Source organism: Benincasa hispida, chromosome 10 (assembly GCF_027475165.1).
Source record: "Benincasa hispida cultivar pf3 chromosome 10, pf3_genome.v1.1, whole genome shotgun sequence".
Classification (NCBI taxonomy): Eukaryota; Viridiplantae; Streptophyta; class Magnoliopsida; order Cucurbitales; family Cucurbitaceae; genus Benincasa; species Benincasa hispida.
Window position 1 is genome coordinate 10,980,988 of NC_143487.1, and position 18,524 is coordinate 10,999,511.

The following is an 18,524-nucleotide window of genomic DNA, read 5'->3' on the forward strand; positions in this document are numbered from 1 at the left end:
CGAGTACATTATAAAGAAAAGGGAACAAAATAAGAAAAATTTTAAATGCAACTTCTCTATCATTACTTCAAAAGAAAAACTTTAAAATGGCATGAGTTAAGTTGGAAAAGGAACTTAGCCGTAGTTGGATGCTCGCATGACACCAGTGGGGGCAAGCCAAAATGAAGTTAAGTCTCCTAGACCAACGCGTCCCATAGAACTCCTCTATCTAGTCTAAAGAAAATATATCTTGAAACACATTAATATTAGATATGAGCTTAGTTGTGAAGGATTCTCACCCGTAGTTGGATGCTCGCATGACACCCGTGGGGGCAAGCCACAACGAAAGTGGGATACCTGGGACAACGCATGGGTAAGTGAATTCATAATTTTTTTTTCTTTTTATCCGGCATTTATCTTAAAAGGAACATCTAACGCATTGCTGGTTTAGAAAAAACAAGAATGTTTTGAGAAACGAAAGGAGTTATTGATAAAAGGCTTGTTGCATCTGAAACTGAACATTAGTCCTTTTTAGAAAAGAGTCAATCTGAGTTGTATTTTCCAAACTCTTGTCTCAAACTTATGACTGGATATGATGAGAGGTGAACTTTGCACACCTAAGACAAAGAAGATGACAAAGAATTATTTTGGAATGCTTGAGGACAAACATTGTTCAAATTTGGGGGTGGTGATAACTTGTAGAAATACAAGTTATTTTTGCTCTTAAGTTAGAACAACTAAGGTTTTTAATGATAAATTCTCCTCGTTTTTAGAAGAGATGCATGGATTTATTCAAACATTAGAGAACTCATGCAATAGAAGTTTTATTACTAAATATCGCGGCACTAACGAATTGTATTGCAGGATCTTTACAAAAAGCTAACGCATAATCAAGAAGGTGTCGCAGGGAAAGCTCTAACGCATGGGTCATGCATCAGAGGGAGTTCAATGTAGAGAAGATTCATTGATCCAGGCTGATTGTGTCACATCACCACTTGCAGGTATGGGCACCTGTAGCAAGCGACGTCTGAAAAGCTCCTAAGAGTCAGACGACTAACTAGGGCATGGACTTTAATGCTGACCAGGGTATGGACTTTAATGCTACCCATTCACCAAGTGGACATGACCAACGCCTATAAATAGATGAAGTCCCTCAAGAGTTCGTAGTTAGAAAATTATTCAATTCAGAAATTATCAAGATCCTTACTCTCAGTAATTAGTGTAGTCATAGTTTAAGCTATGTTGTGGTGCCAAGACGATCAGAAGAGTTGAGAACCACCACCACCACCGGTCAGGGAGTGGAGGAAGCCAAGCTTGAGAAGGACATTTCGTCCTCTTCCTATACAAGTGATTGTACACAACAGAATTGAGCCAAAGAGATACAAGAGATTGTACTCTGCGGCTTGACTCAGTTTCTTTCATCTCATTTATCACTTTCATTTCATTTGATTGAATATTGCTTTTGTAAAGACAAATTGCTTCTTTATAAAATTCATATATTTGATCCATCACATTTTTGCCATTGTTTATTTCTTGTTTATGTTGAATGCATTCATACTTTATGCAAAACTTCATTTCAAACACTTAAGTCGACTTGATCACTTGGTAAAAGCATATTTAATTTAGATTATTCGAGAGAATAACTAAGCTGCATCAAGTAGGACGCCTAGTACAGCTAGAGATAGACTTACTGGTGTTTATTGCATTCTGTGTTGGACGCATGCATCCTAGAGATAGGTTGTTCATGTTATTCGCATTGAGAAGTGTTGAATAAAGCCTAACGCATAAACAAAAAGATAAGCAAATCATCCCATCTCATCCACATTACATTCTGGTTTGTGTACATTCATGTTGGACCGACGCATCCACTCACATTAAACTCCATTTTCGCATGATCCATCACTCACCACTCAAATCTTTTGTATCATCTTGCACAGGCACAACACCTAGTGTAAATAACACATTTCTCTTCATATATTTAGGAAAACCCCTACAATAGATACAACGCAAGGTCTGCGTTTGTTTAATTGAATCCCTGAGTTCGACCCTGGACTTACAAGGAGCCTAAATTAGATTTATATTTGCATCTGGTTTAGGAAAACTTGAACGTCATTATTAGGAGTGTTGTGCATTACAAATACTTAAACGCATCACAGCATCAACGCATCACTTATACTTAAAACTTATTCTTCCACTTTATTTTATACAATACACTCCTAGAGCGAATCACAATAGCAACGAAAAAATTTTTGGCTCTGTTGCCAGGGATTCAAAAACAAGACTAATCAGAAATTTCGTTGTATCTGTTGTAGGAACACTTCGGTCGAAGAAGTATTACAAGCTAAGCCTAAGCTTGTGAACGTTTATGAGCAGGGAGAGCACTCCTGAACTCATATACGACCTCGAGATTGAAAGGACCTTTCGACGTTGTTCTAACTGTCGTCAAAGGTTGAGGTAGCAATTTCTCAGACAACAGAACAGGCAACGAGCAATGGCGGAAGAACAGGCAAATTAGCAACTAGCTCATGCTGCACAGAATCCAATCCTAATGGCGAATAGCAGCACACATCCTATGAGAGAGTACGCGTCCCCTATACTGTATGATTTCTCTCCAGGAATCATTTACCCAACGTCAGACGGGACCAGGTTTGAGATGAAATCTGTAATGCTCCAAATGCTCCAGACTACTGGACAATTTGAGGGTGGTCGTGGAGAAGATCTTGACGCCCACATGAAGTGTTTCCTGGAAACGTGTAATTCATTTGTGATTCCTGGAATCACCCTAGAGGCGATCAGGCTGTCTTTGTTCCCCTATTCTTTGCGTGATGACACAAAACAATGGGTGAGCTCACTGGAGCCTGGTGAAATCACCACCTGGGAGAAGTTGGTGGAAAATTTTATGCAAAAATACTTCCCACCTACCACCAACGCGAGGAGACGTTGAGAGATTATGAATTTTGAACAAGAAAAAGTTGAAACCTTAAGCGCCGCATGGGAGCGTTTTAAGGGATTGGTCAAGAATTGCCCAAACCATGGACTACCTCTAACTATCCAAATGGAGACGTTTTATGAAAGATTGAATAGAGCATCACAGATGGCAGCAGACGCAGCAGCGACAGGTGGAATTATGGATAAATCTTACTCTGAAGCGAAGGAGATTTTAGACCAAATTGCTAAACACAACATGGAATGGGTGGACGATACGTATGATGGAAGAGCTGACAAGAAGAAAAGATCTTATAACGTTAATTCTATCGATTCCAATGCAATAGCCACACTTTCTGCACAAGTGGCTATGATGACCATTCTTTTGCAGAACATAACGTAGGAAACGTATCAAATGAGCAGAAGGTGAATCAGGTAGAAGCGTTCAGGCAGCCCATGGTTAGTTGTGTGGGCTGAGGATATCCTCACTTCTATGTTGAATGTCCACAAAACCCTCAGTCAGTATGCTTCATAAAAAACAACCCATTTTCCAATACATATAATCCCGGATGGAGAAACCATCCAAATTTTTCTTGGACAGGAGGAAATCTTCAGGAGCACCACCCAGGGGCGAACCAACAACAAAGGAATGGATTGCCGCCTGCATTTCAACAAACGCATAAGCCACACCAACATGCCTTTAATAGAGAAGGACAGGCGCGAGTTCAAGATCTCCACTTGAGAACCTATTGAAGGAGTACATAGCCCAGAATGACGCGTTGCTGAAAAGCCAGGCATCGTCTATCAGAAACCTGGAAATACAGGTAGGACAAATAGCGAGCGAGTTGAAGAGCAGATAGCCTGGAGTTCTACTTAGCAATATAGAAACACCTGGGAACAATGGGAAGGAGCAATGTCACGCGGTGACGTTACGAAATGGAAGAGCTCTTGAAGAAAAAAGAATGAATCCAAGAAACAGTAGTCCTTCAAAAGAACACATCACACGTTCAATGGATCAAGAAGAAAGAACGCCTGAGACTACAAGCCATTCAGAACCCAATACGTCTAATGCAGAAAAACCTGCAGTGCCGTTGAACGCACCATTCCCTAGGCATCTAATGAAGAAGAATGATGATGAATAATTCAAGCGCTTTCTTGAGCCCCTGAGGCAATTGCATATCAACATTCCACTTATAGAAGCCCTGGAGCAAATTCCAAAATATGTCAAATTTTTTAAGGACATTTTGACAAAGAAAAGAAGAGTCAGCGAAACGGAAGTAATCGTGCTAATGCAAGAATGCAACGCGTTAGTAAGCAATAGTCTACCTAAGAAACAGAAGGACCCTGGGAGCTTCACAGTTCCTTGCTCGATAGGAGGATGGGATGTGGGTCATGCGTTGTGTGATTTGGGAGCAAGCATAATCTCATGCCTCTCTCAATTTTTAAGAAATTAGGAATTGGCGAAGCACAACCCACTTCTGTTACTTTTCAGCTCGCTGACAGACCAATCAAGTACCCAGAAGGAAAGATTGAAGACGTTCTGGTAAAGGTTGACAACTTCATATTCCCAGCAGACTTTATTATCTTGGACTATAAAGCGAATAGGAAAGTACCAATTATCCTTGGATGCCCCTTCCTAGCTACTGAGAAAGTTCTAATTGATGTGCATAAAGGAGAATTAACTATGCGCATAGATAATTAAGAGGTAAAGTTTAATGTGCTCAACACATTAAAGTTCTCAGATAGTGAAGATTGTCAACTGAAAAGTATTGAGTTGCCTGAATAAGAGACCCATGTATGCGAGGTTCTCGCATTGGAGGAGAACCTGAAAGAACTAGAGCCACCAAGTCTGAGTGAGCGGCGGAAAAAACCAACACGTCCATCACTTGAGGAGCCACTAGTACTCGAGTTGAAACCATTACCTAATCACCTGAAATATGCCTTCTTTCTTTTCAGGGAAGTTAAAATCCAGGTGGTTAGGTCCATCATTAAAATAGTCTTTCCATTTGAAGCAGTGGAAGTAACAGGGGAAGATGGCACCAACACATTCAAGGTAAATGGCCAAAGAGTAAAGCCATACTTTGAAGATGGACTGGAACATCAAAAGTCATCTCTCACACTACGTAAAGTCAGCTGAGGCCCGCGTCGAAGCATCCCTGTGTTTGCATCGCCATATATTCCAGGGATGCTTCCTCTATCCTTGTCTTTTTACATTTTTTATTTTATAATGCGTTTGAGTTTATTGGTTTGTTTGTCTGCCTATGTTTTCAAGATTGATTGTTCTTTGTTTTTGCCTTCATAAATTAGAAATTTTACTTGTTTTCTTTTTAAAATTTGTGTATAATCGAGTTGGGAATAACGGACGTGTTAGACTGAAGTCTAACTCATGGCCTAGTTGAAGGGATGCGTCTCGAGAATACAAAAGCACTCGAGTGCTTAGAAATCCAAGACGTCCTTTCAGCTTCACATTTATTATAGAGCCCACTAACCCTCTCTCAGCCTACAAAACGATTGAACGGTTCATTTTCTTCTTCTTCTACATTTCCCTCTCGAGCTGTCTGAACTAAAAAGAAAAAAAAACCTAGCCTCTCCGTTTCCCTCACCTCCGATCTGCTTAAGCTTATCTCCAGCCACAATGTCATCTGCTTCAGATAGTCAGAACTAGACCATGAGCTTTGGGAACGACTCGCCGGTAAGTTCCTACTCTTCCTTGTCTGTTTCACTTTCGCCTCCCCCGAGCTCTAAAAAAACCTCCAAACTCTCTGTCCAATCCAAACCCACGCATGGCGGAGCCACCTTCTCCTCCCAACGATCGTCGAAGCCCACCACAACACCCATAAAACTCCTTTTCAAAACCTCCAAATCCATCGTTACTCTTCCGGCTAAGACCCCTAAAAACCCAAAACTACCCCTAAGCCAAAGCCTAGAACACCTGCAAAGCTGAGGCTGCGTTCGTCATCTACAGCTGCCTCTAAGCCCTACACCAAGCCTGCTCCACCACCATTCATTCCTAACATAACTATGGTGGGTGCAACACATGACCCACTTCCAGCCTACCTTCACAACGCACTATCACCAACCGTGCGTCCACCGCCTCCATTCTCAATCCAACCTTTAGCAACCATCTACCCAATCGACTCAGACGCATCAATCCAACCACCGCATTCGCCCATTGTCATATCCTTCCCTGGGACGCCTCATATCCCAGTGGGCACCCCTCCATTTATTCCACCCATACCCCCCTCTGACAGTCCTGCGTCAAAACGTAACCCTAAAGAGTTGGCTGAATTGGCTCGACTGGATGAGCAGGAAGTATTTGAAGCCATTTTGGCGAGCCTTAATCAAGGCCAAGAGGAAAATAAAGTGATGCATTCTGACCCACCTAACGCATCACATGAGTTGGACGAAGCGTAGTGATACGCTAAGATGCTAGAGGCAGAATTAGAAGAAGAAGATGGGAGAATTGGCCCAGATGCATCTCAATCACGCCAAACTAACGCGAATGAAGGGCCTTTAAAATCAAAGAGAGTGACAAGGAAAAGGAAATTAATATTGGAGGAAGAAGATGAGCAATCAGCATCTGGTCCTGAGGATGCAATGCATGGGAGTTGCTCAAGGCACGATGCACTAGAGAAGGACTTGGAAGACTACCAGCCCGCAAGGCAAGGGCGAAGGAAGACGGCTCTCCAAAGGATTTGGAAAATGAATTTAGAGAACTGGAAAAGGAAGCCAAAGAGCACACGGCAGGAAAACGCAAGGTAACCAATGTGTTACCTAAGAAGACCTCGGGAAGAAAGCGTCAATTCAGTGATATACTTGTAGAAAAGGGCTTCTTTCCCGAGCGCCACCCATTGCCTATATACATAATAGAAACAATAAATGCATTGGGGTGGAGTCAGTTCTGCGTTGGGCACACACGTATTTGGCCCAACTTCGTTCGCATGTTCCACAACAACGAGTTTGACATGGAAAAGAACACAACCTTTGTTGATGGGGTATTAGTGCGCTTCTCAGCCGACAAGATCAACGAAGTGTTCAACATTGATAGTAATCCGGATGCAGAAGATAATCACATCTTGGAGCAGCCAACACCAAGTCAATTGGAAGATGCGTTAAGGACGGTAGCCAAACTTGGAAGCAAGTGGCAAACATCTAGAAACGGAGCAAAGATGCTAGCCTCTAGGAACTTAACTTCAGACGTGAACCAATGGTACTACCTGATCAAAAGGAGCATCATGCCTACAACGCATGATGAAACACTGTCAAAGGAACACGTCCTGGCTACCTATTGCATCATGCAATGCTTCCCTTTAGACGTTGGAAGAATAATAAGGGATCAGATCACGGCCATCAAGACCAAACCGTGAGGATAACTATACTTCCCATGGTTGATCTATGCATTGTATGAACGCGAGGGCATCCCTCTGGGGGATGATCATGAAGAGATCGATGGTTTGATAGATATAAAGTTAGTAAGGCGTTTACTTCACGATTTTGTCTTGCTCCAATACGTACTTCTTTTAGTAATATTTCCTTACTACTTAGAATTTTTCCTTCTCTTAGTAACCCTCTCTCCTAGATTTAATGTTAGAGTCTTACATTTACCACCCCCTTAAAATAATTTTGTCCCCGAAATTAAACGAATCTTATTTTACAATAAATTTTTTATTAATTGATTTGCCTAATACAGTTCTATTACATAACGGCTTTTATCCTAGTCTTCTAGAATTTTCTCTTTCCCCTTTTCCACGATTGATATATATTCTTCCTTAGCTTGAGCTAACCCATAAACTTTTCCCAATGCCATTTTTCCTGTTTCCTCTTTTCTTCCTCCAGTAGTTCGTCCTCCCCCGACAGTTGTTGGTTTCATTCCCGGGTTGTTTGGCGGTTGTATATTTTCAGTATCCATCAACTGGGGACATTCTCATTTAAAGTGTCCCAGGTTGCCATACTTAAAACATGTGTATGATTGTCCTTGGGTTTGTTCCCAACATTTTCCCTAGTGATATTTATTACAGACCGGACATCTCGGTTTTTGGTTTATACTTGCCATCGATTCCTTTATCTGGCTTTCTCATTCAGGGTCCGCTTTAGTATTTGTAATTCTTCTTCTTTTCCACACACTTTTATTTTCTATCCTGGGAGTAAAATTTCTTGATTCTTCTCTCCACCACCTACTCATTGATGAGTTCTTTTCTGGTCTTAATTCTTCTTCCGTTAAACTTTTTTCCACTCTCATTGCGGCTTCTACTAGTTTTGAGAATTCTCCCCATTCTGCGATTGCTGTGACAGGAGTTCGAATCTTTTGTCTTAATCCTGATTCAAACCTCTGACAGCACTTCTTTTCATCCACTATTATGTTTAAAGTATACTTGGATAGCTCTGTATACTTTAATTAATATTCTGCAACAGACATGTTTCCCTGCATGAGCTGTAGGAACTCATCTTGTTTCATATCTCTGAACGATCGAGGGTAGAATCTCTCAAAGAATGCTTCTCGAAATTCTTTCTAACTCATTTCTTCTTGGTCTCCTCTTCTATTCTTCAGTAATTTCCACCAGTCTTCCGCCTGTTTTTGTAGTAAGAATGTTGCAAGACTTACTTTTCTGTTTTCAGGGCATCTCATTACCCCGAAACATTTTTCTACCTGATTCATCCAAACTTCTGCATTTGCAAGGTCTTTTGTTCCCTCAAGTTTGTGGCTCCCAATGATCTCAATCGTTCTATCCCATATTTTTTTCTCGGGATCAGGCTTTATATTCCCTAAGCTTTCTTGGAATCTTCGAGTAAATTTATCCATTTGTTCTTCTTCTCTGGTCTTTTCTCTCAGATGACTTGAGTCACTTTCACTTTTATTTCCAGAGGGTTGCCCAGTTCTACGTTTTCCACTTCTCAGCATGTTATCTACAACTAACCACATATAAATTAAACATGCATTTTCAACAAAACATACTACTTTTATTTATGTACACAGTTTCTATTTACATTACTAGCTAACTTTAGTCTTCAGAGTTTTCTATTTACTCTCTATCATGTAGATATAGGTTTTCAAAATTAATATGCATTCGCTCATCTCTCCACTGGCATCTTTCCTGGACATGGCCAATCTCTTTGCAGAAAATACAAAACTTGTAAGATTCTGCATTGTTGGATTCATATGCAGGTTGTTCCTCGAATTCTATCACTATACGGCGAGGAATATCTTTCTTAGCTGCTCGTGCCCACTCCTTATCTACTGTCAGTTCTAGTAATACATTGTTGCTTCCAGAGCTTGAACCTCCAGCCATCTCCTGCTGGAAGTGCTCTTGTATTTCTCTTGTTCTCTTCTGAAAAACATAACAATTCTTACGGATATGGTCGTCCTACCACATCCATAACAGATTCTGGTCCCTTCCAAGCATAGACCGCTATGATTCTTACCGCATCTTGGACATCTCTTATTATTCTGGGATTCCACTAAGTTTGTATTTTCCAAAGTAGTAGGGTGTTCGATATTATTATTCACACTATGTTCAGACATCTCAAGGATTTCCCTGAGTTAGCACCGCGGTTTTCTTCTCACGTTCAGGAGTCGTTCCACCACCAGGTCTGCTTGCTTGGATTCATTTCCTACAGTGGACATTATTCAGGTTATTATCTACCAATCTCTTCATTCCTTTTTCCCTTCCTCGAAATTTCTTATGTCCTTTATTATCCTTTACTTCTTTTCCTAACCTTTTCTAATCTTTTGTTATTCGTTTCAGATTTTTCCTAATGTACATCATTATATCTATCATTTTTAGGTTCCGACCTAGACCAGTTTCTAGTACTACCCGGCTTCCATAAACTAGGTAAGCCTTTTCCCGATGCCGCTTTGGCTTTAACCTACCCCTTTTTCCTTTTCTTTTTCTCTAGTTTCAATTTATACTTATGTTAGATTCAACTTCCCAGGTTTTACGTACACCTGGCTCTGATAACAAATTGTCACACCCCCTCCCTAGCCTTATCTCAAGACTTAGAAGAGAGCATGAAGACATACTAATATAATTCTATGACAATATTTTTATTAATTTAACATTTACCCTTTATCTATTAAAACCTTATCATGTTTACAATAACCACACAAATTTCATACATGTAGTCAAATTTTCCTATATTCTTCTATTACACAATCCGAGCCATGCCTTTAAAGATTACCAAGTCCTGGTGTTTGGTGTTGAAGACTCTTTCCTGAACGCTCCGCTTCGCAACCTAGGGGGGAGGGGGGGAGGATAAAAGAAAACATTTGAAAAGGTGTGAGCTAATAAAGTACCCTTTTTAAGCATGCTAACTATGTATTTCGGGCATAATCTTAGTTTCCATAGTAATTACACAGACAATATTATAGCAAGCAAAATAACATTACAATCATGCATCTTGTACATACATATGCATTTATTCATGTAGCAATGCATAAATCTTAATAACCATTCACCGTTTGCAAGATTTTCTACCGGAACTTACTTTGAGAGTATCTCCCTGAGATTTCCTCCATTTCAATGAAAATTTCCAATTAATACTGTTATATCACTAAATAAAGTTAAAATAGTCAAAATACCTTTATATGTTAAAAGTACCAGCTTACCCACTCAAAACTTAGTCAAAATCTCAAAATCAGCCTTTAGAGGTTATTTTAACTGTGGTGTGCACTAGGATTCTGGCAGGCAGTTGAGGCGTCTGGCCTTGTGCAAATGTTGCACGTGCTGCGTTGCACGGTTGGCTGCAGCATTGGGCTGGTGCGTGTTAGGCTACACGGATGGGCGCAGCGTCATGGTCTACGCGTTGGCTGGTGCGAGGCGCGCTATGTTTGCACGGATGGATGCGGCATTGGGCTGGCGCGAGGCACGTGCTGTGTTACAATGGATGCGTTGGCTGGGTGAGCTTATGCATCCATACTAGCTTCCAAGCTCATTAACGCAACTTAACTCCTTCGAACCCTAATTATTTTGGCAGCCTCAATACCCAAACTTAATACTCTAAATAGACTCTTAACACTGAGATTTTGGTAATGGCATGAATGAACTGTTCTCGCCCGACCCCTCTATTTATAGCCATCCCAAGCTCACCCCCTTACGACAACTCAAACCTACAAATGTCCCTTTTAAGGCTGCCAACACTAAGCGCCTTCCAGCAATGTCGTGAGTTGTATTAACCTTAATTTGTCAGCAAACTTTCTTACTTTGCATGTAACCTCCTTCTTCCACCTCCTACTTAGAGTGATAAGAGTTACTTTTGCATGTAACCTCCTTCTTCCACCTCCTACTTAAAGTGATAGAGCTACTTTTGCATGAAACCTCCTTCCGCCACCTCATTTACTTAGTACCTATGGATGTTTATCTATATAATTTGGTATGCCTTTGGACGCATCTCTTGGATGGTGCCATCTTCTCTTAAGGTTCTTTTCCATCGATTAGCCTCCCTTTTGTCCATGTGCCCATACATCTATTAATTATCGCATAGGGTGTCTATAACCATCGCATGTTCAATGACATCGACGTATAGGCTTTGCCATATGGTATAGTTTTACCGTGCATCATAGACGCATGCCTTCGACCAACGACGCATACTTCCTTTGCTGCAAGCCCCTTCGCCGCACGCCTTGGTTTGCGTCGACGCATAGGCAGTTGGCCGCATCATAGACACATGCCACCGACGCTTGGGCGTATGACATGAGCGCTGGGCGCATGGGCGCTCGACAAATGGGTTGGGCGCTTGGTAGAGGCGCTCGACGCATGGACGCTTGGCAGAAGCGTTATGCATCGACGCATGCCACCCTCTAGCGTATGCATTGCCTACACTTGTGTCCAACGATTAGTGCAACATAAAGCCAGCCTCCACGCACCCTTAGGCCAGCCATCCACACATCCCTTGCGTTCAGTGTGCTTAAGCCCTCCACATGCGTTGGCCATAGTCCAAACACTTGTTTCTCTTGGCTACCCTTTTGATCTTCTTTATTTTCACATAACTTAGTACTAACACATTCCCATTTTGTCTTGCTCCAATACGTACTTCTTTTAGTAATATTTCCTTACAACTTAGAATTTTTCCTTCTCTTAATAACCCTCTCTCCTAGATTTAGTGTTAGGGTCTTACAATAAAGGTTATTGACTTTTTCACCAACCAACACAACCTTGGAATCCTTGATCATCTCAAGAACTCCACTTTTTCCTCTGCATTTGCACCCAATGGAGTCTAACATGTTCAGAGATATTAAGTTTTTTTTTTTAGAAAAGGTACATGTCTCACATTTCTTAGAAGCTTTATTGATCCATCATTTAGCTTTAAGGATACTGAACCAACCCCTTTGATCTTGCAGGCTTCTTTGTTTCCTATGTACACAGATTCTCCATCTATTTCCTTGTAATTATTAAAACAAGGTCTGAAAAGTGTCATATGATAGGTATAACCAGAGTCAAGTACCCAATCATGATTCCCAAGAGGACTGATTTGGTTGGTTTGGTTTCTAGTGGAGGCTAAGGCATCAGAATAAAAGTAGGAACCTTCAACCACTAAAGCTTCTGGTTGTTTTTCTTTCTGATCCTTCTCTTTTTCTTGGTTTTTCCTTTTCAGGCTATAACAATCTCTCATCAAGTGACCTTTCTTCTTGTAGTAGTTGCATCTCAGCTTGGTCTTAGGATTGTGCTCTTCATCTGATCGGTTTTTATTCCCCTTAGACTATTTCTGCTTGTTCTTCCCCTTGACAAACAACCCCTCTGCACTAGGCTGCTCCTTCTTGACTAACTGAAGCTCTAACTCTCTAGTTCTTAATGCTCAAATGATGGTATCAGTGGTAACTGATTCTTTGCTACATTTCAAGGCATTCTTCACCTCCTTATAGGTTTCGGGTAGAGAGTTTAATAACATAAAAGCCTCATTCTCGTCGCCAATTTTCTCTCCAAGGCTCTTGAACTTTGAGACTATCCTCTTGAACTCATCCAAATTATCTAAAATAGGTTTGGCATAATCCATCTTGAACGTGAAGAACTTCTCCCTTAGATACATCTTGTTGGGGAGATCCTTGGTTGCAAAAAGACCTTCCAACTTGACCCACATCTTTTAAGTCGTGTCTTGATCAATTACTTGTCTCAAGATACTGTCAATGAGATTCAGAACTAGAGTCTCATATGTTGTAAGCTCTATATCTTCTCTTTCTTGTGCTGATATAGTGGGTGGCAGAGTTGATGGGTCTAAAAGTGCCTTGTATGCTTTTTGTTGTCCAAGAATGGCTTTGATTTTGGCCTTCCATAGGCAAAATCGCCCTTCCCATCAAAATTCTCAATTTCATACCTTGCAACAACCATTTCTGATCTGATCGATATCGAGTCTTGATTTCTTGAGTATCTTGATGCTCCAAGAATGTTGACCTTGATGATCTTTAAAAGCTCTGATACCACAAATTGTTGGTCTAACCATTCTTCACAAGACCCAAATACCCAAGATCAACGCTGAAAAGATGAAGAAATGGCTCATAATATTCTGCCAAATCCTCGATACTCATAACTCAATGCTCGACGTCTTCCTACTCGATCCTCTATGAGAATTCCCTTCTTCGTCTGATGAGTCTCTGTTAAATCCTCGATGGAACTCGATGACAACTGTACTAATACTCGATCATACCCGACGGTTCTTGAACGATACTTGGTGCGACTCGAAGGTGAAAAGATGAACTCAAAGCTACTCGGTAGTGAAGAACGATGCACGATTGACTTGATATTCAGATTACTCGATGCGATTTGAATGATGAATGAAAGGCACGTGATTTGCAGTAAAGAAAACACTCGTATGAACAAGAAAGATAAGAAAAGAATATGAAGACACGGTGTTTATATGGTTCGATAAGATTGCCTACGTCCACGAGAAGATCTGAATTCTTTTACTAATGAAGATTACGTACAATTTTGTTGTTTACAGAAAACTAAGGAAAATGATGATAACTTTCTGTGTTAAATTTAAAATCAGTGGTATTTATAGAGTATACCATCTGACCGTTTACAAAGTTCGTTATAAACAAACAAAAAACCGGGGTATTTGAGTCAAAGCTTCTTCAAAAGGTCTATCCATATCAATAATCTTATCTAATTTTCGTGCACCAATAGTCATCTTTTTAATGGGGTGTTTTGCAATTTCAAGCTCTTTAGTAGCAAGCAATTCTTTCTCTTTAAGCATATGCTAAAGATTATTTTTCTCATCAACATCACATTCAAGAAATTTAATTCTATCAACAAAAGAAAATTTTCTCATTTTCTAATGCTATATTGCTAGTTTGCAAATCAATAATTCTATTTTTCAAACTAGCAATTTGATCATTTAATTTCAAAGAACAAGACTCAAATTTCTCAAGTCATTGACTACAAATTTCAATTCAATAAAGATTTGATTTCATCATTCTTGTTTTCAAGAGACTTAATTCCATCATTCAAGTCATTTTTTTCATCACAACAAGAATCATGTAACAATGTGTTGTTAGCCCTATTCTTTAAACAAGAATTTTCATCTATCAACAATTTATTCTCAATAGATAATGCCTTAAACTTCTTTGATAATTTCGTATATAGAGAGATACTTTTTCAAGATCACATTGCATGCTTTCAAATGCATCATATAATTCATCATAAGTGAGAGATTCGCGGCTTGCCTCATCTTCATCACTCTCATCGCCGGAATCATTCTCCGAATGAGCCACAAGCCCAAAGAGGATTCATCACATTTTTTTTCTTTTTCCCATCATAGAAATTTTCTTGATTTTGAAAATAATAATTCTCCTTCACATAAAATAAATCATTAATAGTACAAAAAGAATTTCCTAGCTATACATATTGTTAAGAAAATTCCAAACATCATATACGTAATTAAATTGTGCAATTTTATCACAAACTTTACTATCCAAAGCATTATATATGATATTTTTGGCTTGGACATTAAAAGAAAGCAATTTATCATTCAATTCTAATTTTGACAAATTATGTTCACAAACATACAAGATATTAAAATTAATAGCAAGCAAAAATGTTTTCATTCTCTTTTTCAAAACATCAAAATTTTTGCCACGAAAGAAGAGAGATGTATCAACTCATTAACCTTCTAAAGTTGTCATCGCTCTAGCAATTAAGCTTTTCTAAATAATTTTTCAAAATATTGATAAGATACTTTTAAGTATCAAAATAATACTAGAAAAATGTATTACGCAGAAGAGCTACCCGTTCTGATACGAATTGTCGGAGTGAGAAACTCAAACAATGGATATCAATCTAAAATAATTTATGAAAATGTTTATCACAAACAAGAGAGCACCCGACTCTAATACCAATTGAATGATCAGTATGGCAACCCTAGAAGGGGGTGAATATGATTTATTAAAACTAATGAAAACATTTTACTAATGTGGGCCCAATTAAGCAAATGAATACAATTTTAGGTAATAAGTAATTTAAACAATAAATTCATGAAAATAATTCACTTTGAATTAAACAACAAAATATGAATAACACTTTAAAACACCCTATTTAAAAAGATTGGTAATGAATATATAAAATTTAAAATGCTACCAATTAAAACAAATCAAGAGGAACAATTAATTTAAAGAACAAATATTGAAATTAATTTCATGTAATAAACTATAATAACATAATAATTGCAAAATTAAAATAGTATTAAGGATAGAGAAATTAACACCGGAGATTTTTACAGTGGTTTGGCATAACTGGCCCACATCTACTTCTCAAGATCCTATTGAGTATGCGAATTGAAATCTCACTGACTCTTCCCATGGATTAGAGCCTAACCACTACACCATTTTTTTTTTTTGGCGAGTTCAAGAGCAACATTTCCACGGATAAAGATCAAACCATTACAACTACTCTTTTTCCGGGATCAAGAGCAACCCTTACAAAAGTTTGGAAATGTTAAAGAACGATCTTACAACTCTCTTAATGGAGTGGATTTACAATATTAAGCTCACATCAAACCAATCCTCGCCACGTAAAATATCTCTCTCAAGAATAAGATGAAAAAAAGAAAATTGAAACTTGGAGAGAGCAACAATAGAGACTTTGTTTTTTTAGAAGATTGAAAATAAAGAAAATTGTTGTTGAAATTTGGAGAAGATGATGTGTTTAAATAGAGAGGAAAAATTGTTGAAAACCACATTTAATTTGGACCATTGAATCTTGAAAAAAAAAAATCAATTGTGAAGATTTTAAACTAAACTAGTAGTTAGACAAAAACAAAATATAATATAATAATATATATATATTAAAATCATTTCTTTTAAAACCCAACAAAAAGCAAATATCCATCATGTGTTCAAAATTAGCCATCAGGGACAAACATAAAATAATATTATTTTTTTTCTTTTTAAATTCATTTCCTTTTTAAAATCAATCCAAAAATCAAAAGTTCATCATGTGTCACTTCTTCATTGCTCCAAGTGGTACATTTCAATTAGTCCACTTTGATGAGAAAAATTCTACCACGTCATCAACTTGGGATTTTTTTTCTTATTTTGGTCACATCTTCTTCGTTTGAGCTCTGATTTAGTTGATTCAAATTGCATTGGAACTGTTTGTAAACCCCTGAACTTTCTTTACTAGTTGATTAAGTTTAAGTCCTCTTATATATGTGTTAAAAATGTGTATTAACCTTAATAGAAAAGTAAGTTAAGTATGTTTAATTAATGATGTGTCTGAAATGTAAGAGAAGAAAATTTTCTAAGTGTTATGAATATATGCCATCCAAGTTGTGAACATAGTCGATGCATAGAGAGTTGAGATTGTCACACCCCCTCTCGAGCTCACCTCTCGAACTTGAAAGAAGACGTGAGGACAATAAATGCCATCTTTTTGTTACATCTATTGCCCATCTCATCTTAACCCATCTTAACTCAATTCAATCAAAGACAAATAAAATTAACTTATTGTTTCTATTTAATAGAATTTATAGTTTTAGGGGTTTTACAACAATTACCCAACTCCAACTTTACAACTACTATATAAACATTTAAGTCGTGGCAGACCTCGTCTTCTCGCAGCAACCTGGACTCTTCTACTACCTACGAAAGAAAACATAAGAGAAAAGAGTGAGCTTCAAGAAGCTCATTGAGTGGTAAATAACTCATAGGATCTCTTTCAACCTTTTAGAGACAAATAACTCAAACAGCATATCCACAAAGCGAGGTCACTACTCAAACCTCAAGCTTGAACGGGGTCATTCTCTACTTTACCTACACATGAGGTAGATAGTTAAACATATCTCTTTTATTACTTCTATGTGCACATAGATCCCCCTCTTATAGGCTCAAAAGCTAGACTCATCGGTCTTCTGACCATCCCATATGAGGTTCCTCTCATAGGCTCAAGAACTGAGGCCTCATGACCCCTTGACCATCCTGTGAGGTTCCGCTATAGGCTCAGGAACTAGGTCTTCTGACTCCCTGACCATCCCCAGCCACATACTCTCATCATCATTTACGCTACTCATACATCTATATATGCATAGAATTTATATCGATATGCACAAAACCTTAAAAGAATACCACTCATAATTTTTTTAGTAAGGATCGCACTTCTTCTCCAAGTTCCCTGATTTTCCCTTGTTCCTTCTGGAATCCTGGGCCTACACTAGCTCAATGTTGGCCTAAAGTCTCATGTTTAGGGCTAAAATAACCTTAGAGTACCTTCTTGGACCTAAACTTGGCTTACCAACTCCTACTGAGATGAAACTAGGCCTCTAAACACTTCCGGATAGCAGTTGGATGCAAGGCAAACCTTCCTTAAGCAGTGGGACGCATGGCAGCACCTTCTAGAACCCTAGAATTCCTCTGATCAATGCATGGACTCAATTGGACGCATGACAATACTGATCAACGCATAGCCTCCCTTTGATTAACGTATGGCCCTACTCCGAAACCCTAATTTTTCCCTAAAACTTTCCTTTTGAGTCTTCTTTGAAGAGAATTGAGTTGTGAGTTGAAATGAAGTTTTCCTGGGGTATTTATATACCCTTAAAGGTGTCATTGTCATCCTTCATAAGCCACCAATGCATGACACATATTTTGCATGTCCCAAGTGTCAGCACCATGCAAAGTTCGGCATAAGGGTCCTTGATACCTCCTACTTGCATGCAAGCTTGAGGTGTCTCCACCATGCAAGTTTCAATGCTAGACCCTTCTTGAGCTGTCATTCCAGCCTCTTGCATATCCTATTATGCATCCACCTCATCCTAGGCTCGATCGGAGCTTCATTTGGTTGAGTCACATACCCCCTTTTTGCTGTTAATCTGACCTTGCTCTCCAAGTTTCCAAGCTAATGCATGGTAATATATGTTGAATGCATGGTTGCTTCACCAACCATCCTCTATACGTCCAACATCTCTCCTATGCGCCCATGAAGTGATTCCAACGTATGATCCCTTAGGTTTGGAAGTATGGTTTCTTAACTATGTCACTAGCTTGACTCCGACTCATCATATAGTTCCCTCTTTGGCCTATAGCAAGGGCATGCGCCCACTTTACATTTTTCCCTCCTAGTCATGCGTCCAACTAGGGTTCTTGGGCTTCCTTGGGGTAACTCTCTCCTAATAGTTTGTCTTATGCTTCCATCTTGCTC

General features: G+C 39.1%; 1 non-coding gene across 1 annotated transcript; it reads right to left on the bottom strand.

The window, feature by feature from the left end:
• Positions 1 to 2,914: 2,914 nt before the first annotated feature.
• Positions 2,915 to 3,018, bottom strand: LOC120089611 (small nucleolar RNA R71). The gene has a single exon (XR_005485284.2). It is a non-coding gene; the product is annotated as a small nucleolar RNA R71 (small nucleolar RNA).
• Between the last annotated feature and the right edge of the window lie 15,506 nt (positions 3,019 to 18,524).